The sequence below is a fragment of the Sorex fumeus genome, unplaced genomic scaffold (assembly GCF_029834395.1).
Source record: "Sorex fumeus unplaced genomic scaffold, SorFum_2.1 ptg000013l, whole genome shotgun sequence".
Classification (NCBI taxonomy): domain Eukaryota; kingdom Metazoa; phylum Chordata; class Mammalia; order Eulipotyphla; family Soricidae; genus Sorex; species Sorex fumeus.
Genome location: NW_026606070.1, coordinates 33962478 through 33981748, shown reverse-complemented (window position 1 = coordinate 33981748; position 19271 = coordinate 33962478). Strand labels below are relative to the sequence as shown.

The 19271-nt window shown below is 38.8% G+C and overlaps 1 long non-coding RNA gene across 1 annotated transcript in view; it reads right to left on the bottom strand.

Annotated features, from left to right (window-relative positions):
* Window positions 1–2682: 2682 nt before the first annotated feature.
* LOC130020649 (uncharacterized) overlaps window positions 2683–19271 on the bottom strand; it is a 104106-nt gene continuing 87517 nt past the window's right edge. The window contains exon 3 of the long non-coding RNA XR_008792014.1: window positions 2683–3074. This is a non-coding gene — a long non-coding RNA (uncharacterized LOC130020649). The remainder of the gene's footprint in view (window positions 3075–19271) is intronic.

The window sequence follows — 19271 nt, the reverse complement described above, 5'->3', positions numbered from 1 at the left end:
GGACTCCAGGCTCAACGGAGCAGGGGACAGAGATCCTCTGCCTGCTCCCACCAACCACAAGTGAGGAAGGAATTAAAACCAGGAGCCCCACCCTACCCTGCCTTGTCTGCTTCCACTAACCGCTGGCAACCCAGGGATTGGATTATGCACGGAAGACCCACCCTACTGGTACCAGATAAATACCTCACATGCAGACCTGCAGACCTCCACTACCCAACTGCCGCCATGCTCCAGGATACTTTCTGGACCGCGCCGTGGCTTTGCAGCCACGCGACACATCATAAGACACTTAACACTCATCTTCCAGGATTGACACACCATATTTGATAGGGTTAAAATATGATTTGAACCATGGGAACACCTACAAGGATGATTAGAGGCTTCCCCAAAAGCCTCTATCCCTCTCGGAGAGCCTGGCAAGCTACTGAGAGTATCCCGCCCACAAGGCAGAGCCTGGCAAGCTATCCGTGGTATATTTGATATGCCAAAACCAGTAAATTCAATGGGTCTCATTCCCCTGACCCTGAAGGAGCCACCAATATGGCAGTGTTGAGAAGAATGTGGAAGGAAAGGCTGATGAAATCTCAAGGCTGAACTAAGCCGCCAAACGAAGAAAGACAAAAATGACTATCTGTTCTTTCAATGCACGTACCCTGGTATCAGATGTATCCATCGAAGACCTGATGATACAAGCGCAAAAGATCAAGTACAACATCATTGGTCTGACGAAGACGAGAAGGCATCAATCACATCATGCCGTTTTTGACACTGGAGAAGAACTTTTCCTTGGAATATGTGACAAAAGAGGCATTGGTGGTGTCGGTGTCCTTGTCAATGAAATAGCAAAGAGGACGAAGAACCTCTGGCTCTGGGCACATCTCTTTGATTCCACTGTTCTTCCTGCATTAACATATGCCTCAGAGACCTTGGTCCTATGAAAACAGGATGAGAACACTATTCGGGTCTCCTTAAGAGGAATCGAAAGACTTATGCTTGGAGTATCACGTTTCACTCAAATGAGAGAAAGAATCCGCAGTTCTGACCTCCGTGGATGGTTAAGAATCAGGGACGCTGTCTCATTTGCCACAGCATCGAAAATCAGTTGGGCTGGACCTGTAATTTGATTTGGAGACGACTGATGGACTAGAGTCATTACCAACTGGATTCCACCAGACATTAAAAGACCACATGGCCGCCCACCTATGAGATGGTCGGACTTCTTCGTCAAGACCCTGAACGATCAGTTTGAGGCTCTTCGTGTTCTTAACGAGCAGATGCCATTGCGCTACACTAGCACATGACAGGGATGAATGGAGATGTTACTGGCACCCGCTCGAGCAAATTGATGAGCAACGGGATTTCAAGTGATCAAGTGATCAAGCCAGAATAAAGTTAAATAAGATCAAAGACCTAAGGAAGTTAGAGGCAGGTCCTCAGAGCAGTCAGTACAGGGGATTAGAGGGGCTCCCTTGTGGGCAGTGTCAGCCCTGCTTGGGGGGAAGTCCAGCAAGGGTCATGGCTGCTGCTGGCATGGGCCCAACCCTGCCCGTCACTCACCTCTTCTCTCACACAGCTCCCGCTCTCAAGTTTCACCACGGGCCACGGTCCTGGACCACATTAGAACCAACATGCCTGGCTGAGCTTTCTATGCAGGATGTGTCACTGCAGGGAACCACCATTAGATCACACAACTGACAAGGCAGGGATGAACAAAGCTGCCCTCACTGCAGAAAGAGGGTCTGGGGACAATCAGTAATTCACTTCCAGGGAAGCACATTTCTGGGGTTCTTCACATCTCAATGCTTCCTCATCCTTACAGGCAGCCAAGAGAAAAGGAAAAAACGGAGGCCTCACACTTCTTAATTTAAAACTATATTACTGGGCAACAATAATTAAAAACTGTGATTTTGGAACAAAACCAAGCCCACAGTCCAATGGAAAAGAATTCAAATATTCTGTTCCCTGCAATATTGATTCATTCAATGGACATCTAATCTGTGATAAAGGACTCAAGTCTATGAAATAGAAGCCTCCTCCCAATGTAAACAAATAAGATGGAAAAACCAGACGAACACATGCAAAAAGGCAAACATGATCACTATTTGGTATAAATCAAACATAAAAATTAATTAAAATAAAATGTTAAATATCAGAATTAGAACCATAAAATACACAGATGAATTACATACATGATACATTCCAAGAACATATAAGATATATATTTGAAAACTCAATTCCAGTGGCTAAGAAAATAAAGGTAGTAATAAACAAATGGTAGCACTGCAGCACTGTTATCCCGTTGTTCAATGATTTGCTTGAGCAGGCACCAGTAACGTCTCCATTGTGAGACTTGGTACTGTTTTTGGCATATTGAATATGCCACAGGGAGCTTGCCAGACGTTGCCGTGCATGTGGGACACTCTCGGTAGCTTGTTGGGCTCTCAGAGAGGGATGGAGGAATCCGAAAACAAATGGTGCTGTGCAAAAATCAAGACACATTTTTTTTTTACAGAAAAATGAACTATGGCCAAAAAAAGGTAACCTAGAATTAAAACATACTTGCATCCCATCCATCTTATAAGAGCTCAATATCCAAAATATATAGAAAACAAACAATTACATAACAAAACAGTAAAACACACAAACCAATGACTTTTTAAAGGTTTCAAATGTTTTTATTTTTTCATTTATGATATATTCTAAATAACATCCCCCAACTTAAAGGCAATTTACATTTCAAATAATTCTGCTTTGTAGCAACTCTGATGGTTACTAACCATTCCACTCTTGGGGGGTGACTCTGCCAACAGGGGAAAGATTCAAATTTACTCCAGACTGAGTGAGTACAAACCACCATGTAACAAAACAGAAAGCACCTCCACTGACTAGTAGAACATTTCCGTATCTGTCATGAAAACCTTGTGCACATTTTGTATGGCTAAGCCGTGCCCTAAATTGCTGAATTCTTTGAATCTTGAGACAACTGATTGCACTTCTGGCCAACAGATTCATCTTGGTGATGTGACAAGATTACAGTTGACTGAAGCAGTTTGTCTATTTTCTTGCAAAGAGATCTGAAAAACATAAACAACAAAAACCCCATTCAAACAAAAGCACAAATAACCACAGGAAATGGCATGAATTGCTTTCATTTCTTACTTTTTTTTTAATTGAATTACTCTGTGAGCGTTACAAAGCTGTTCATGATTGAGTTCTGCTCATACAATGTTCCAACCCCCATCCCTCTACGAGTGTGATTTCCCAGCACCAGTGTCCCCAATTTTGCCTCCCACTCCTTCAAGCCATGACCATTCCCATGCTACACCCAGCCTACCTCTATGGCAGGGACCTCTCTCTCTTTCTCTCTCATTTTTGGCGTTATGGTTTGCAATACAGATGCAGAGAGGTTATCATGTATAGTCTTTTACCTACTTCAACACTCAGTTCTTGTCCAGGGTGATAATTTTCAACCAGTATTATCACAATGATCTGCCTCTATCTTAACTACCCTCTATCCACCACACCCTTGTGGTAATTCTCAACCACTGACTTTGGAAACAGCCTGAGTGCCCGAGAACAGATGACTGGATAAAGAAAATCTGGTACATCTACACAATGAAATACTATATAGCCGTTAGGGAAAATAAGGTCATGAAATGTGCCTATAAATGGATGGACTTGGAGATTATCATGCTGAGTGAAATGAGTTAGAAGGAGAGGGACAGATAAAGAATGACTCCATTTAGTTGTGGGATGTATTTTTTAAAAAGTATGAAACTAATATATAAGGCCAGGGAAAATGAGCCAGCAGGACTGTTCTTCTCCCTTTGAACTTTTTTCTCACCCCTTAGATGAGATCAAGTCCACAAGTATTTATCATGATATCTGGACTTGAGTTTCTGCTCACTACTGATGAACTATATTAGCTTTGTAGTAATTTAATCTCTATTTGCTGCCATTTACTAAAAAAACAGACACAGTAATGTTCAATTCCAAAGACTATTATGAGAGTTACATGTGATAATGCATAGCAGCAACAAACAAAAAACCATGATGGCTAACTTTTTCCACAACTCACAGCCAAAGGCTTGCCCTCAATAGACACCAAACTCAGTATCATGGCTGATAAAATCATGAAAATCCCTAACTTTTCTTCCTAGTCTAGCAGACTTTCATGTCACCATGAACTAGACATGGTAAAGTTCATGTCTGGGCATGACGCATTCTCAGTTGTTATACCTATTTCTTGCCCTTTTCTTCCTCCCTCACAATTAATTCCTCACTTCCTTCTCCATCTCTACTTTTAATTCCTGTCTACAACTTCTCCCCACAGTAAAACTTGGCTTTCCAAATCTGAAAGTCAACATTTCTGAGAATCTATCTCTAAATCCACCTGGGCTAGATAAACCCCTCTTTGGGATATTTCATATTTCATTACCTTCTTAAATTGATTTTAACCAAATATGTTTTTTATTTTTTAATCAAAATATTAGAACACATTTAAGCAGTTTTCTTGAAAATTTGAAAGCAGTTTTGAAATTGCTTTGAAATTTAAAAGCCAAAAAATTGCTCCTTTTCCAACTCCTAGAGAAGCTTAAATTGCTCTTATGAGTGCCCCTAATCCTCCAAGTTTATAACCTTTACTTTGTGCTTTACCTTTCATTGTTACAATTCCCCAAGTCAGGGTTGGGGAATAAAGTGAACCTTCTGGTGATTCTATACTTCATATTTGTAGGGAATTACTTGCTTTTCAATTTCCCATGTTTTACTATATTTCATATTTTATAGAACAATGTTCTTTGCTTAAACACAGAAAAATGATTAATGCTATCTTTGTTACTCTGCTGGGGAGGCCTGTGGAGGTGGCTCTTGACCAACAAACTCACCACACACTTGAACTTACAGTCATCAGGAGCAAGTAGTGTATCTTTAAATACCTAGTAATTGTCAGAAAAGCATAGAGAGAACTTTCTTGGAAATGAAAATATAGATGAACAAAGGTATCCACATAAGAAAATAAAATAATACCTCCCACAGTTCCGCCATGTTGTCTCAATTAACTCACACAATTGGCCTCTCTTCAGTTTCATGACTAAACCTCAGTTAAAATTCATGCACACACTGTTCTCCTGGCTGAAAACACTAGGGTGGCTCTGGAGAGGACCTGGCTGAGTCCCCACCCTGCCAAAGTCCCACAGCCACTGCCATGTCAACTCATTGGTCGAGTTTTACATGAAGTCTCTGGATGGCACAGCCACAAGCCAAATTCCACAATAGCGAAATCCCAGTAGAAGTACACTAAATTAGATGTGAAAGTAACACAGACTCCAACTAAACTCCACAAACAAAAACAATTACACAGAAGGCTCGACTAGCAACAGACAGCTTAGTAAATCCTCAAAGGACTCAGCAACTCATGGATTTAGCAATCTGGCTAGATGTAACAATTGTCACAACTTTTCTTTTACCAAGTATTTTTGAAAATTCCATTAGTCATTTCTTTGTAAGTAATATAAAATAAATTATTGTGTGTCTGCTAAGGAGGCAGGCATGGGAGGTGGTTGGGGAAAGTGGGGACAGTGGTTATACTGGTGATGGGATTGGTGTCTGAACAACAAAAGCTTTTAACAACTGTATTATGAACAATTTTGCAAGCCCAGGTGTTTATATGAAGCTTTATTTTAAATAAAAGAAAAGAAACATATTACAAGTGAAAAAAATAGATACCAAATGTAAAGTACATATTAGTCTTAGGACTAATTAGCAATTGTATCTTTTAAAGCAGATAGTTATACTGAGAGATGTTAAAGCAGAAATACATGAATTTCTGTCAGTTTCTCTCCTTTTGTGCAAGCTGAAAATTCTCCATCTCTAACGACAGCATTCATCATTCATTCATTCATCATCCTGTTATTTGTCCATTGCCTCGAGCAGGCCCCAGTAACGTCTCTTTCATCCTAGCCCTGAGATTATATTCAAGGCTCTTTAGGAGAATGAGACCCATCATTGTTACTGGTATTTGGCATATTTGGTACGCCACGGGGAGTTTGCCAGACTCTGCCCTGTGGGCAGGCTACATTCGATAGCCTGCAAGTTTGTTCAAAGTAGAAATGAGATAATAAGATGTCATAAAAAGATGTCCTGATAAGATGTTGCGCAGGCCGCAAATGCGGCCGCGCGGTTCCGGGAGCTGGATTTTATAGTCTCTGAGTCTTGGCCGCTGATGGGATTACACTGCGCCAGGGGGCCAGGTGGTGGGTGTGACCCCCGCCTACTGGAATTTGGAGGATCTGGGTGGAGGATGCTCAACTCCAATCCGAGTAGGCTTGGAGATCTCGGCCCCAGAACCCGCGTGGCTTTGTCCCTCTGCCAGTACCTTCTTGTGTGCGGAGAGTGGTCTCGGCATGGTAGTGGCTGGTCCTGGAGGTCTTCCGCTGCCGGAGTCCTGGTCGGGGCGGGGAGGAAAGCTCAACCCACTCCCCTCCAAGGGACCCCGGCGAGGAACAGCCAGGCGCAGGGGCAGGAGACTGCACTGGTCTCGTCCGGGAGCTGGATTTTATAGTCTCTGAGTCTTGGCCGCTGATGAGATTACACGGCGCCAGGGGGCCAGGTGGTGGGTGTGAACCCCGCCTACTGGAATTTGGAGGATCTGGGTGGAGGATGCTCAACTCCAATCCGAGTAGGCAACGACAGCATACTGTAGTCCAAATGCAGGCAATATGTGTACAAAAGTTGTCCTAAGGTCAGTAACTACACTTCTAACAGTCACTGAAATTTGCCAGCCAGAGAGTTTATTTGTAACTTAAAAAAAAAAAACACAACAAAAAACAAGTCCCTACGGTTCTCTTTTATTTCTGAGCAGATGGTAAAATAGTACTCATCATGACTGTGACAAACAGGGCAAAAAAACCCCAAATGCATTTCCTCTGAGACTCCAAATGCTCAATGTTTTGTTTCCTGTTTATGAATCTCTCCACCGCAAGTAACCAGGTTCTAATTTGAATTAAATTCAAAGTAGGTTGAAAGTGAAAAGGTTCCGAGTATGACAGATGCTTTCTAAATCCAATACAAAAGCACTTGTCCATACATTGATTTCAGTCTTTACACAGGCACACAACCGGAGAGTAATTCATGATGATGGGACTCTTATGAATCATCCACTTCTGCCTACTGCTTTAGGACAAGATTATTTCATTATTCTCACACTCACCAAGCTGAAATACAGATGCTCTCTTCCATGGCATTATTTGGGTCCCCTTCTAGCTTAGTCTTTCTTTGGTTATTTCCGTATCTGTAAGCTTTTCTTTGCCATCTAGTCTCAATTTTCTTGTACGAATAAAATATCCATTCCAAAAATCATCCTTTAGGAATTCCTTCTGTAATTTATAAATGGCATTTTATCTCATAATAAACACAGTCCTTTAATTTCTCCCTACTAAACTCTGTATAAGCATCAGCTAAATTTTTTCCGTTGTTTTCATACTTACATTATACTCTTTTTATTTAAAAAGCACAAGTAATAGGGGTCCAGAAAAATGGTGCAGGGGAAAAAGCACTTGTCTTGATTACAGTTAACCTCAGTTAAATCCCTGGCATTATTTCAAGCACTGTCAGGAGTGATCCCTGAGCTCAGAGCCAAGAATAAGCCCTGATCATGGCCGGGTGCAGGCCAAACAAACAAACAAACAAAAAAAAAACACGTGCATGAAATAACTGGCTAGGAAATAATTCAAATTGATAAACTCTACTTAATTTCAACAATAGTATACCATCAAAATCCTATGTGGATTAAAGAACTGAAGGTATAGGTTCTGTAAGGGCGGGGGGGGATAATTCAGCAACATAATATTACTTGATTATTTGACATCCCGTTACTCATCAATTTGCTAGAGTGGGCACCAGTAACGTCTCCATTCATCCCTATCGCATGATAGTGTAGCCGAATGGCATCTGCTCGCTCCAGGAACACGAAAAGCCTCAAACCACTCATTTTGGGTCTTGACAAAGAAGTCTGACCATCTCGTAGGTATGGGGCCACGTGATCTTTTGACATCCCGTGGAATCCAGTTGGTAATGGCTCTAGTCCAGGGGTTGTCTCCAAATCGTTTTACTTTCCAGCCCATCTGATTTTTGATGCTTTGGCAAATGATACAGCGTCCCTGATACTCGATCATCGAAGGAGGTTGGAACACCAGATTCCTCTCACTTGAGTGAAGTGTGATACTCCAAGCATTGCTCTTGCAATTCCTCTTTGGGAAACCTGAATAGCAATTCTCATCCTATTTTCATAGGGCCCAGGTCTCTGAGGCATATGTTAACACAGGAAGAATGGTGGAATCGAAGAGATGTGCCTGGAGCCAGAGGTTCTTTGTCCTCTTAGCCATTTCTTCGAGGCTCCTGGAGGTGTTCTATGCTGCTCTCTTCCTCCTGCACAACTCAGGTGCGCTGTCGTTCGTCATATTGAGTTCTCAAATTAGGTACACATAACTGCTGCATTTGGAGATGTCCGTTCCATTGAGAGTGAATGGATCACCAGGAATGAGTCCGTTTCTCATGAACACTGTCTTCCTGAGATGAGAAGCTGTAGTCCGACCTTTCCTCACTCACGGTCGAAGTCAGCCAGCATTTGTGCCGCTTGGCTAATGTTTGGTGATATTAGAACAATGTCATCAGTGAAACAGAGGTGGTGTAGTTGCTGACTGTCTATCTTCACTCCAATTTCTTCCCATTCCAGTCGTTGCATGACATTCTCGAGGGTGGCACTAAAGAATTTTGGTGAAATGGTATCACCCTGCTGAACCCCTCTCTTGACGTCTATGATCACTTCCTTGTAAAATGGTGAGATCCTGGTAGTGAATCCATAATACAGCTCACGGAGGATCCTGAAGTATTGAGTATGAATGCCCTGTTTGGCTAGGGCTTCGATGACCGCTTCAGTCTCAACAGAATCAAAGGCCTTCTTTAAATGGATGAACATTAGACAGAGCAGCATCTTGAACTCCCGAGAAACCTCAATGAGCTTGGTTATCATGTGGATATGGTCAATTGTGCTGAATACTTTTCAGAACATGGCTTGCTCGCCGGTTGTTCTTCATCTAGTGTTCTGCCAATGCTATTCAGGATAACTCGAGTAAACAGCTTGTAGACAACGGACAACAGGCAGATCAGGCAATAGTTGCCAATGTCGTGGATGTCTCCCTTCTTGTACAGTAGAACAGTCCTGCCGGTTTTCCACTGGGACAGAACCTTGCATCCAGACAGGAAGCATGTGAAGAGCCGAGCCAGTGTATTGATGAGTATTGACGGCAGATTCTTCAGGTGTTCGTTCGGTTCTGACCTTGTCTGGGCCGGGTTCTGTTCCCTTCTTTACCAACGAAATGGCATGTCGGATTCCGGAAGGGAGAACCTTGGGAACGACATATCCATACTGCAGAATTTGGTATGTGGGCAGTAGACATGGCTATCGAAGAGATCTAAGTAGAAGTCATGGATAATCTTCCCCATTGCCCTTCTGGAACATCTGATAGATCCATCAGGATGTCGGAGGGCAGTCATCATGGTCTTGTAGTTGGCAAAGAACAGGTGGGTGCTGTGAATGCTTTTCCCGGCTGCTGCCACATCGGAGAGCACTACTGCTCTTCTCTCTGAAGTCTACTGCTTCTCTACACCACCGAGATCTCTTTTATCGCATGTTACGAGGAAAAGTTCACCCCCAGTGTCGAAAATGGTGTGATGTGATCAAAACCTTCTTGCCTCGGTCAGACCAATGATACTGTACTTGATCTTCTACACTTGCACTATTAGGTCCTCGATGGATGTTTCAATGCCAGTTTATGTGCATTGAAAGTACAGATAGTCATTTAAGTCCTTCTTCGTTTTGGCAGCCTAGTTCTGTCATGAGATTTTATCAGCCTCTCCTTGCTCATCCTTCATAATGCTGCCATATTGGGGGCTCTTTCAGGGTCAGGGGAATGAGACCCATTGTATTTACCGTTTTTGGCATATCAAAAAATGGTGCAGGGGAAAAAGCACTTGCCTTAATTACATTTAACCTCAGTTCAACCCCTGGCATTACTTTAAGCACTGTCAGGAGTGATCCCTGAGCTCAGAGCCAGGAATAAAACTTGACCATGGCCAATCAAAAAAATCAAAGAAACAAAAAATCCACATGTATAAAATTACTGGCTAGAAAATAATTCATATTGATAAACTCTACTTTTTTGTTGTTTTGTTTTTGTTTTTGCACCCAGAGATGCACAGGGGCTATTTGTGACTCATGCACTCAAAAATTACTTCTGGTGGTACACAGGGAACTATATGGGATGCTGGGAATCGAACCGGGGGGTCAGCTGCGTAAAAGGCAAATGCCCGACCTGCTGTGCTATTGCTACACTTAGGGCTGGAGCTATAGCACAGTAGTAGGGCGTCTGCCTTGTGCGCAGCCGACCCAGATGAGCTGGGTTCAATTCCTCCGCCCCTCTCACAGAGCCCGGCAAGATACTGAGAGTATCTCGCCCTCACGGCAAAGCCTGGCAAGCTACCCATTAAGTATTCTATATGCCAAACACAGTAACAACAAGTCTCACAATGGAGACGCTACTGGGCCCGCTCGAGCAAATTGATGACAATGGGAGGACGGTGGACAGTGCTACAGTGCTAAACTCTACTTAATTTCAACAATATTATACCATCAAAATCCTATGTGGATTAAATGTATATGTTCTGTAAGGGGGTTAATTCAACAACATAATATAGGTAAAGAAAAATTTTCTCAGATAAAAATAGACTAGAATGATGTAATTAAATATAAGAAAACAGACAAGAGTGATGTATGGATGATTACTACAGATGGCTTTTCAATTGAAAATGGTTCACTTCACTATATAAGTATTAAGTGATACTGAGTCTGGGTCTGAATAAGGTGTCAGTGGTGCCATGCCTACTTTTAAGCAGCCTTACAAGGGGGGATAATGAAGTAAGGAAATGAACAAAACATGTTTTAAGAGGTTGGCTAGAGGGTCTGAGCACATGTTACTCCTTTAAGTCCACAGAAAAACATTCTAACTTGGTAATTCCAGATAGATATTTTAGATAATGATACTTAGGTTCCAACTTTAAAGATAATTAAAAACAACAACAACAACAAAACAACAACAACAACAACTGGGGCCGGAAAATGAACACTGTATCAAAATACATAGGGCTGACTTAGACCAGGTTGCAGGCAATTTCCTTAAAATTTGGTAACACTGAGTTACCAACATCTTTAGTCAGAGGCCACTGGATGTCTGTCCTCTTCTCTACTCAACCTTTATACTTACTCAATGTGCTCATGCCAAGAAAAAAGAGAATTATGTAAACTGAGTCACAATACAGTCCACTATATAGCGTAAGTACTTGAAAATAAGTTATGGTATTGCACGTCTTTTTACAGTGCCTGGGTATGTTGAATTTATATTGTAAATTTAAATTTTATTTGTTGTAACAATTCTGTTCTTGATTAGGGTGGGAGAAGTGCCCAGGATAGAACCCATACTTGGATGCATAGAGAGGTTTTGGTTCCACCACTGAGCCCATACCCAGCCTCTCTGTTGTAGTAAGCTTAAGCATAACTAAAGTGGATTTGTTTTATGTTTATACATAAACATAAGTAATTTTGTAATAAAATTTTTTTAGTTAGCATAGTGTTGTAAAATAATTTGCTTCCTCTTTAAGAATAGTCCTTATGCTATTAAATTTTGAGAAGTATTTTTATAGGTGAGGAGAACTGATTGACTAAATCAGGGAAAGGGTAAGTAAAATATGGGGGCAGATAAAATATGAGGGAAAATCATTTTACAAACATGAATTATTGGGTAGGGAATAGATAGGAAGATGGCAAAAGTGACAGAAAGATTTAGGGTGACTTACTGTATAAGGGCTCAGGAAAAATGCCAATGAAGACCTAAATTAAGTACAGATAGTACGAATGAAAATAAGATCTAGTAGATTATAGTAATTTTGTACAATAATGACATAAACATTGACACAATTTAGCCATGTTACCTCAGCAATAGTTTAAAACAGATAATTTTTTGGTAAAAAATTATTTTTCCTCATCAGGCATCAAGATTGTAACTTACGGCTTACCCCAGGGAATTTCAGTTTGGTTGATCTTGGCACAGAATACAGCAGGATAAAAGGAAACCTAATTGAATTATTCTAAGAAGCATGGATGGCACCTAAGTGGTGGAAGAAGTGATCTCAAAAAGATTGCTGTATGGTCTTAAGGTGAGCTTTTTTTTTTAGCTAACCTACTCTAACCATAGCCTAATGCAGATCAGCAAATGATCCAATTGGCATTAATACAACATTTTCTATTTAAGTTCAGGAAGAAAATAAGAAACCCTCCTATTTCTCAAATGTGCCCAAGTATTACAAAGAAGGATGCAAAGGAATCACTGGAATTTCAGTTTCCCAACAGGGACACTGCTGACATTTTGATGCAAAAATTCTTTGTGTGTGGGAATGTCCTGTTCATTGCCAGGTGATTAGTAATATCCCTGCCTCTAAAGCTACACTAACCATCATCACTTTGCTCCCTTCAGCTCTGATACCATGAATGTCTCTACATATCACCTATGGAGCACAACTGTCTCAAATTGAGATTACTTTTGTCTATAAAGCAGAATCCTTACAGTCTTCTTACCAAACAGAGGGCCAAATGCCTAAGAAACCACATTCTCCTATATTCTAACATAAGATGTATAAATCTCTCGCATCAATGTTTTTTCTAAACTAATATCAATGTTCATAATACTGTATGCTTTGACTTAAACACTCTGTTCAAGAATCTGATTTCTCAAGAACAAAATTAAAAATATAAACTGACTTGATTTATTGATCCCTGCAGAATCCCGAGTGCTCTGTAATATTGGTAATAATACAAATATAGTTCCCCATGCGAAATATAAAATCCAGGGAATAGCATGAGAATAATTATTGTAAGGTAAATCCTCAGTAGAGTTATCATCAGAGAAATTTATGGAAGGCTGAATCAGAGCATCTTTAAAATACATCCAGAACTAATATCTAGGCCTTTAAAAAGAGAATCACATCTTAGGAATATCATCTATCATTTTGGGTCATGAGAGTAGAGCAGAAATAGAATGTATTATCACGATAATTTGGAAAGAAGTACATGAGTGACCTGAGTCATAGGAAGCCCCTAGGAATCAGTTAGTTAACAGAAACATTTCATGACATTCATAAACCTTTTAAAACTCTAGTAGTACTAGTGTTTTACTGTATACTGAATTATACATTTTAAAAGTTAAGACTTCCTGGACTATATTACTCAATTGTAACATACTTATCCATCCTGCTTTTGTTTCTGTTATAATTTTATCATCATACCTTGAGATTATGGCTGCAAAATAACAAACAGTAAAAAGACAGTCTTCTTGAAATGAAAATGCATGTAACCTGCAGTAGCTTCAGTTAGCTCATATATTTTGAAGAAGACCAAACTACTCAAGAACAGATTAAGGTTATACAGTACAAAGTGTCTCCCATCATCACTACTTCAGCCTTCAGCCTTTCCTCAAGAGAAAAAATGGAAACTGAAAAAAGTGATGCTGGTAGAAACATTGGACAATGGTTTTATTGCACAATAAATGGAATCATCTACAACCATTTTCTTGAGTGATGTGCATCATATCACTTTTTTTAAGCTGAAAAAAGTTACACAAACAGATACTACCTACACAAATAAAAAGGCTGATTATAGGAGTGAATTGCCATGCAAGGAGAGAGAAATAACACACTGTGAAAATAACTTCAAAGTGATGTCCTCAAACAGTTAAATGTTTCTTGAAGAATAGTATATAATATATATTCTATATATATTAGTATATATATGAGTGGTATATAATATATACATGTGTGTACATGTGATATATATGTATGTGTGTATATATAATATGATATATGATACTCTCTTCCACATTAGCCCCACCATTAAAATGAATAAATCATTTTTATCTCACCTGGAATGCTAAATGCACTCAACAATATTCATCCTGGGAATAATCACAGTGCCCACTCAGGCACTCGCTTTTAAGAACTTAATCACATTAATATGGCTCACTCATTAAGTGCCCATTATATTTGCTTTAGTCACAAAGTGCTTTCAACTGTGATTATAACCCCACTCCCACTCTGATAGCACGAATATTAGGAGAACAAAACAATAATAGACAGGTTGAGGTCTTCTCTCCGTGTCACAGTAAGTCAGTGGCATGACTGTACAGTAATTCTTATTTTGTTTCCTACTAAACTAGTAGACCCAGCAAATTTCCTTACAGTGGAATTCTTACACAATTATCTGTCTAAAGCATTGAAAATAGTTGACACTGTGGTTTCAGGGAATGTATCAAATGTTGTCAGTAAAGACTGCAATGGTTATTATAAAAATATTGCATATTCTATAGCTCACAGATCACTGCATAGAGTCTCTGTCTGACAAGTCTTTGTCTGACAAGTCAAACAGCGGATAAATGCACAATCTAACTTGGTAAAGAGACAATGATTTTGATAGTTTCAAAAACTTAAAATCTTTTATTCAGAGAACGTATACTGAGACACACTGAGAATATGAGTTATATGGTTAAATGTGTAGTTTAAACATTACTCTGCTAAAAGTATCAGGAAGGGTTTTGCAAAAGAGCACTGCAAATGTTCCAGTGAGAAATGAGGGCTTGAACTTAGACAGTTCATTCCATTAATATATTAAAATGTTCCAGTCTTCTATTTCTGCAGGCATATATATGCCTATAATTCTCAGCTTTACATAGTCAGTTCAATTCTTATTCAGGACTCTGAGAAACCATCTCATTATAATGAAACTCTAAGAATTCCATGTATAAACTAGAACACGAGGGTCAGAAGAAGAACTCTGAAGAAGCATATTCCATATTAGTGACTTGGATACAAAATTTCTACTAGTTTAGACACTAATTTCAATAAAAATGCGAACTTTTATCAGTATTTCTCAAAAATCGAATTATTTCATTACTTCTGTTTAATATAAGTGGGTGTTACTTAAAACCCATGTTATTTAAATTTGGAAAATATGTGACAAAGTTTTCCTTTTCTTTTTTTGGTACAGGAGACATTGCAAGAGAATTTTGAAAGCTGGGTCACTCTCTTCAATGTTCTGACCATCAGAACAGATCTTTGGATCCTCAGTGTTCCCTCTGGTAGTGCTGGGAATAGGGAGTGGGGCCTCCAAGGTTACAGCTAGTGGTGCTCTGGGGCTGGGGACAGAGGAGAGTCATTCGGTGCCAGGGACTGAACTCAGTACATGCACTTATGCAAGTGCTCTAACATGTGAGTCATCCATCTCCTTAAGCCCATCAAATTCTTTTTATTTTAAAGACCTTCCAAACATCTACTATACTAGATGTATGCATTAATCTCTGAGAGGGATGTCAAGTAGAACTGTTTCTGAATTTACCTGAATACACTGTACCTTTTTGACCCTGGACCATGCCTTCACATTCGTACTTTTGTAAATTATTCATGGGGGAGCACCAAAGGATATTTCTATTTTCAATGTTATTGTTAGCATCATTGTACTCATTTTCCAAAGCTGTAATAGTTCCATGAGGTTTTGCAGAAACTAAATCTTTTCTATGAGGTGTCTCTTAACACATGAGTCTAGGAGTAGAGAATGGCAATTCTAGAGTATTTTAACAATACTCAAAGTAGCAATTAACTCTAGTTTTCATTACGGGTTGCTATTTTTGCAATTTTAATATTTGTATGTGTTTTATCCTCTCCACATCTACCTTTATTAGATTCTCTCTGAACAGAAAGACTGCATGAAGCTCTCTTGAGTTGTTAAAGTTGCACCCATGACCCCTCATTGTATAAATCTGAAACATTTGTTTAAATCTTGAAATTAAAAACATGCAAGCCATTTCTGCCTCACATCAAAGTACAGCAATGATATACTAAGGACAAATAAAGGAAACACTAAAACGTTAAGAATTTGGACATTAAGTCATTTTAGTTTTGAAAAACATATTTACCACACTTTCATTTTTCACAGCATTTGATTTCAATTGTTAATCAGTTTAGAAAGTGTCTACTTTAGAAATTAATTTTGTTCAGATTTCAAATTCAAGGTAGAATATTTAGTACTGCAAAAACAATTTTTTTCTCCTTGTTTCTGAACTACAGATTTTTTTAAAATCAAACTTGAACTACTTCTCCCCTACAAAATTCTTCTCAAAAAAACCCCCAAAAAACCTGCAAATAAAACCTTTATAAGTAAGTCTTGCTACTGCTGTCACCTGGGCAACTTATGGAGCATTTGCAGAGAAATTTCATTTGATGAGAAGAGCACTTCACATCTCTGAAGTAGTAACTGTGAGCACTTTGCAAGTTGTTTTATCAGGTCAGTTCTATCTTTTGTGCACGTATTTTTTTTCTTTTCACTTTCATAGAACCTTTGAAAACTTTTTGAAAACCTTTGATGTTGGCACTTTACTATTTTTTTTTTTCCTTTTCTTTTAGGACTCATTATTCAGAAGTGAGAAAAAGTCAGCTAGAGGGTATATAACTTTGGCAAACTGTTTTTTTTTTTTTTTTACTCTCTTGTGGAGTCAGAGAAGAATTGGTGAGACAAGATGATCTCTACCAAATCTGAGGGTAAAGTGCTGCTTTTGTCAACTGATATTTTAGTTTTCCTTTTAACTTCCTGAGGGAAGAATGCTGAAAAGGCATGCATGAAACAGATAACCCATCTAAATACATGTGCTATAAATTCAGAACACAAATTCTTATTTTAAAAATTCTAATATTTCCCATTAGAATTTCAGAGTCAAAATGTTCACTGTAAGTTTCTTTAAACTAATGGAATCTAAATTTTTGTAGGCTAATGGAGCAAAAGGGTTAAGTTCAGTTAGCATAATTTAACCATTTGACTACATGTCAATTGGAAAAGCATTTTTTATGTAAACAGAACAAAATTTTTGGATCAATTTATTCAATTTAGAGTAATTCTCTGAGTAATTCTCTATTTATATAATATACTTCTTCATATTCATCAATTCCAAATTCATCAAATCTAATCCAATACTCACTTTAAATTCCTCTTAATTACTGGAATAATCTCCACCACTGATCATTCATGATTGATAAAGATAATAAAGGCCCTCCCGTTGATCGTCGATTTGCTCGAGCTGGCTCCATGATTGATAATGTAAACATATGCTGAAGAAGAGTATAGGCAACACTATCAAATAGGAGGGGGATTATAATTACATAAAGGAAAAACCTTTCATGAATTTGCATACGAAAGGAGGGAGAGGTCAAGATTACATTTGTAAAGGTAAAGGTAAAGGTAAAGGCCCTCCCGTTGATCGTCCATTTGCTCTAGCGGGCCCAGTAACGTCTCCATTGGAGATTTTGTTGTTACTGTGTTTGGCATATCGAATACTCTCGGTAGCTCTCCGAGAGGGGCGGAGGAATCGAACTCGGGTCGGCCATGTTGGCCGCTTGTAAGGCGAACACCCTACCGCTGTGCTATCGCAACACAAAATTACATTTGTATTTTTTAATGCAAGTATGTCATGAAAAGAAGCACAAAGATATGTGTTTAGAAATAATTGAAGAGCTGCATTGATTCCGTTTTTCCCTCCTCTCAAACCAGAATATTGACAGACAGTGGAAGATGAAAGGCTTCCTAAAAGCAATAGGATATTCTTTCCAGAAGAGTTAATTGGATACAGAGGCGCTGGAGGAAATGTCCTCCATAGAAGAAGCAAATATGATACAATTATTAGTTCAATGAGAATGTGGGTAAAGATATAAAAAGTATTCAATGATAGAAATCAGTGGACCATTTTGCCCCTTTAAATGTTTTAAACTTTTCCTTCTTTAATATTTAACTCTATATTTACACTTCCCTATAGTTTTAATGAGCCCAGAGAAGGTAATGGAAGATGTAGTGAGGATGGAAATTAATGTAGTGGCATGTGTACTCTTCATTCTGATATTTACTTCCAAAACGCCTCTTGCAGGTTCTTTTCTTATTATGAAAAGATCATCTAGAAAACCTTAAGTTCACGATGGCTATTTTTAAACTTAAACTTAATACAACTGACATACTCTTATGTGACCACAGTCAACTGAATTCTAAACTTAAAAAAAATGGTTAAGAATGTTTCATTTTTTTAAGGAATGTTTTGTTAGTAGGAAAGCCAGACAGAAAACCATTTGGATTCCATATGAAAGGTGGTGTCAGAATTATAGTCATGTCACCAAAAATGAGAACCTCTTTCCCATCCAAAGAGCTCAAGAATTTCAGTTCTTATTATTTCACTGTATGTGAAAACTTTTCATGTAAGACTGTACTGGTCCAACACTGGAAATTTATCTTATAACTGAGACTCAAAAAGGTACATCTTTAATGGCGGGATGGGCAGAAATGAATCACTGCAGAAAACTAGCTCTCTCAAACCTTGAAACTGCCTGGGGGACATTAGTTTAAAAAGGTGATTATGATTTTGGAATCACAAACTAGCTCTCCTGCAGGTTTATAGCCCAATTTCACTCCTTCTTGTAGTCTGAAAGCCTGCAAACTAAGAATAAAATTTAGAGAGCCTCGGTTCACAGAAGAAATGTAAGTCCTCTCTGAAAAAGCACCTTTCTGTCCCCAATCTCAGAGGATTCCAACAATTAAAAGTTAAAGAACAAGAATAGCTGAAGACAAAATTGGCAGATATAAAGGAAACAAGAAACTGCCAGCAAGAATCCAAGTAATGAAGAAATTCACGAACACTTCAAATAACTATTAGATTCTTCAAGATAAAAATATTATATTCAAGAATTCCTAAAATATTTAACAAAAGACCTCAGAGAATAACTTAAGATTTAAATAGAAACCATACAAAACTTTTAAAAATGTAATTATTAAAAATTCAGTGATTATTTTTTTAATGACAACCTAGTTAATCACAACTGAAGAGAGAATTCACAATCAAGATGGTAAATGGGAGAAAATTCTTCAAAATTCAAGACAGAAACAGAAAAAAGTAGAAAAAAGGATCTTAGACCTGTTCCTATATGGAGAACTAAAGTCACACCAGAATGTACATGGTAGTAAATACAGTAAAATATGTCTTCCAACTGGATCCACTAGCGGTTTTCTTCGTTTTGACCCTTAAAACCAATCTGGCATTTAATTATAAATCTCGGAGCTGGCTTCAAATCAAGCACAGGAA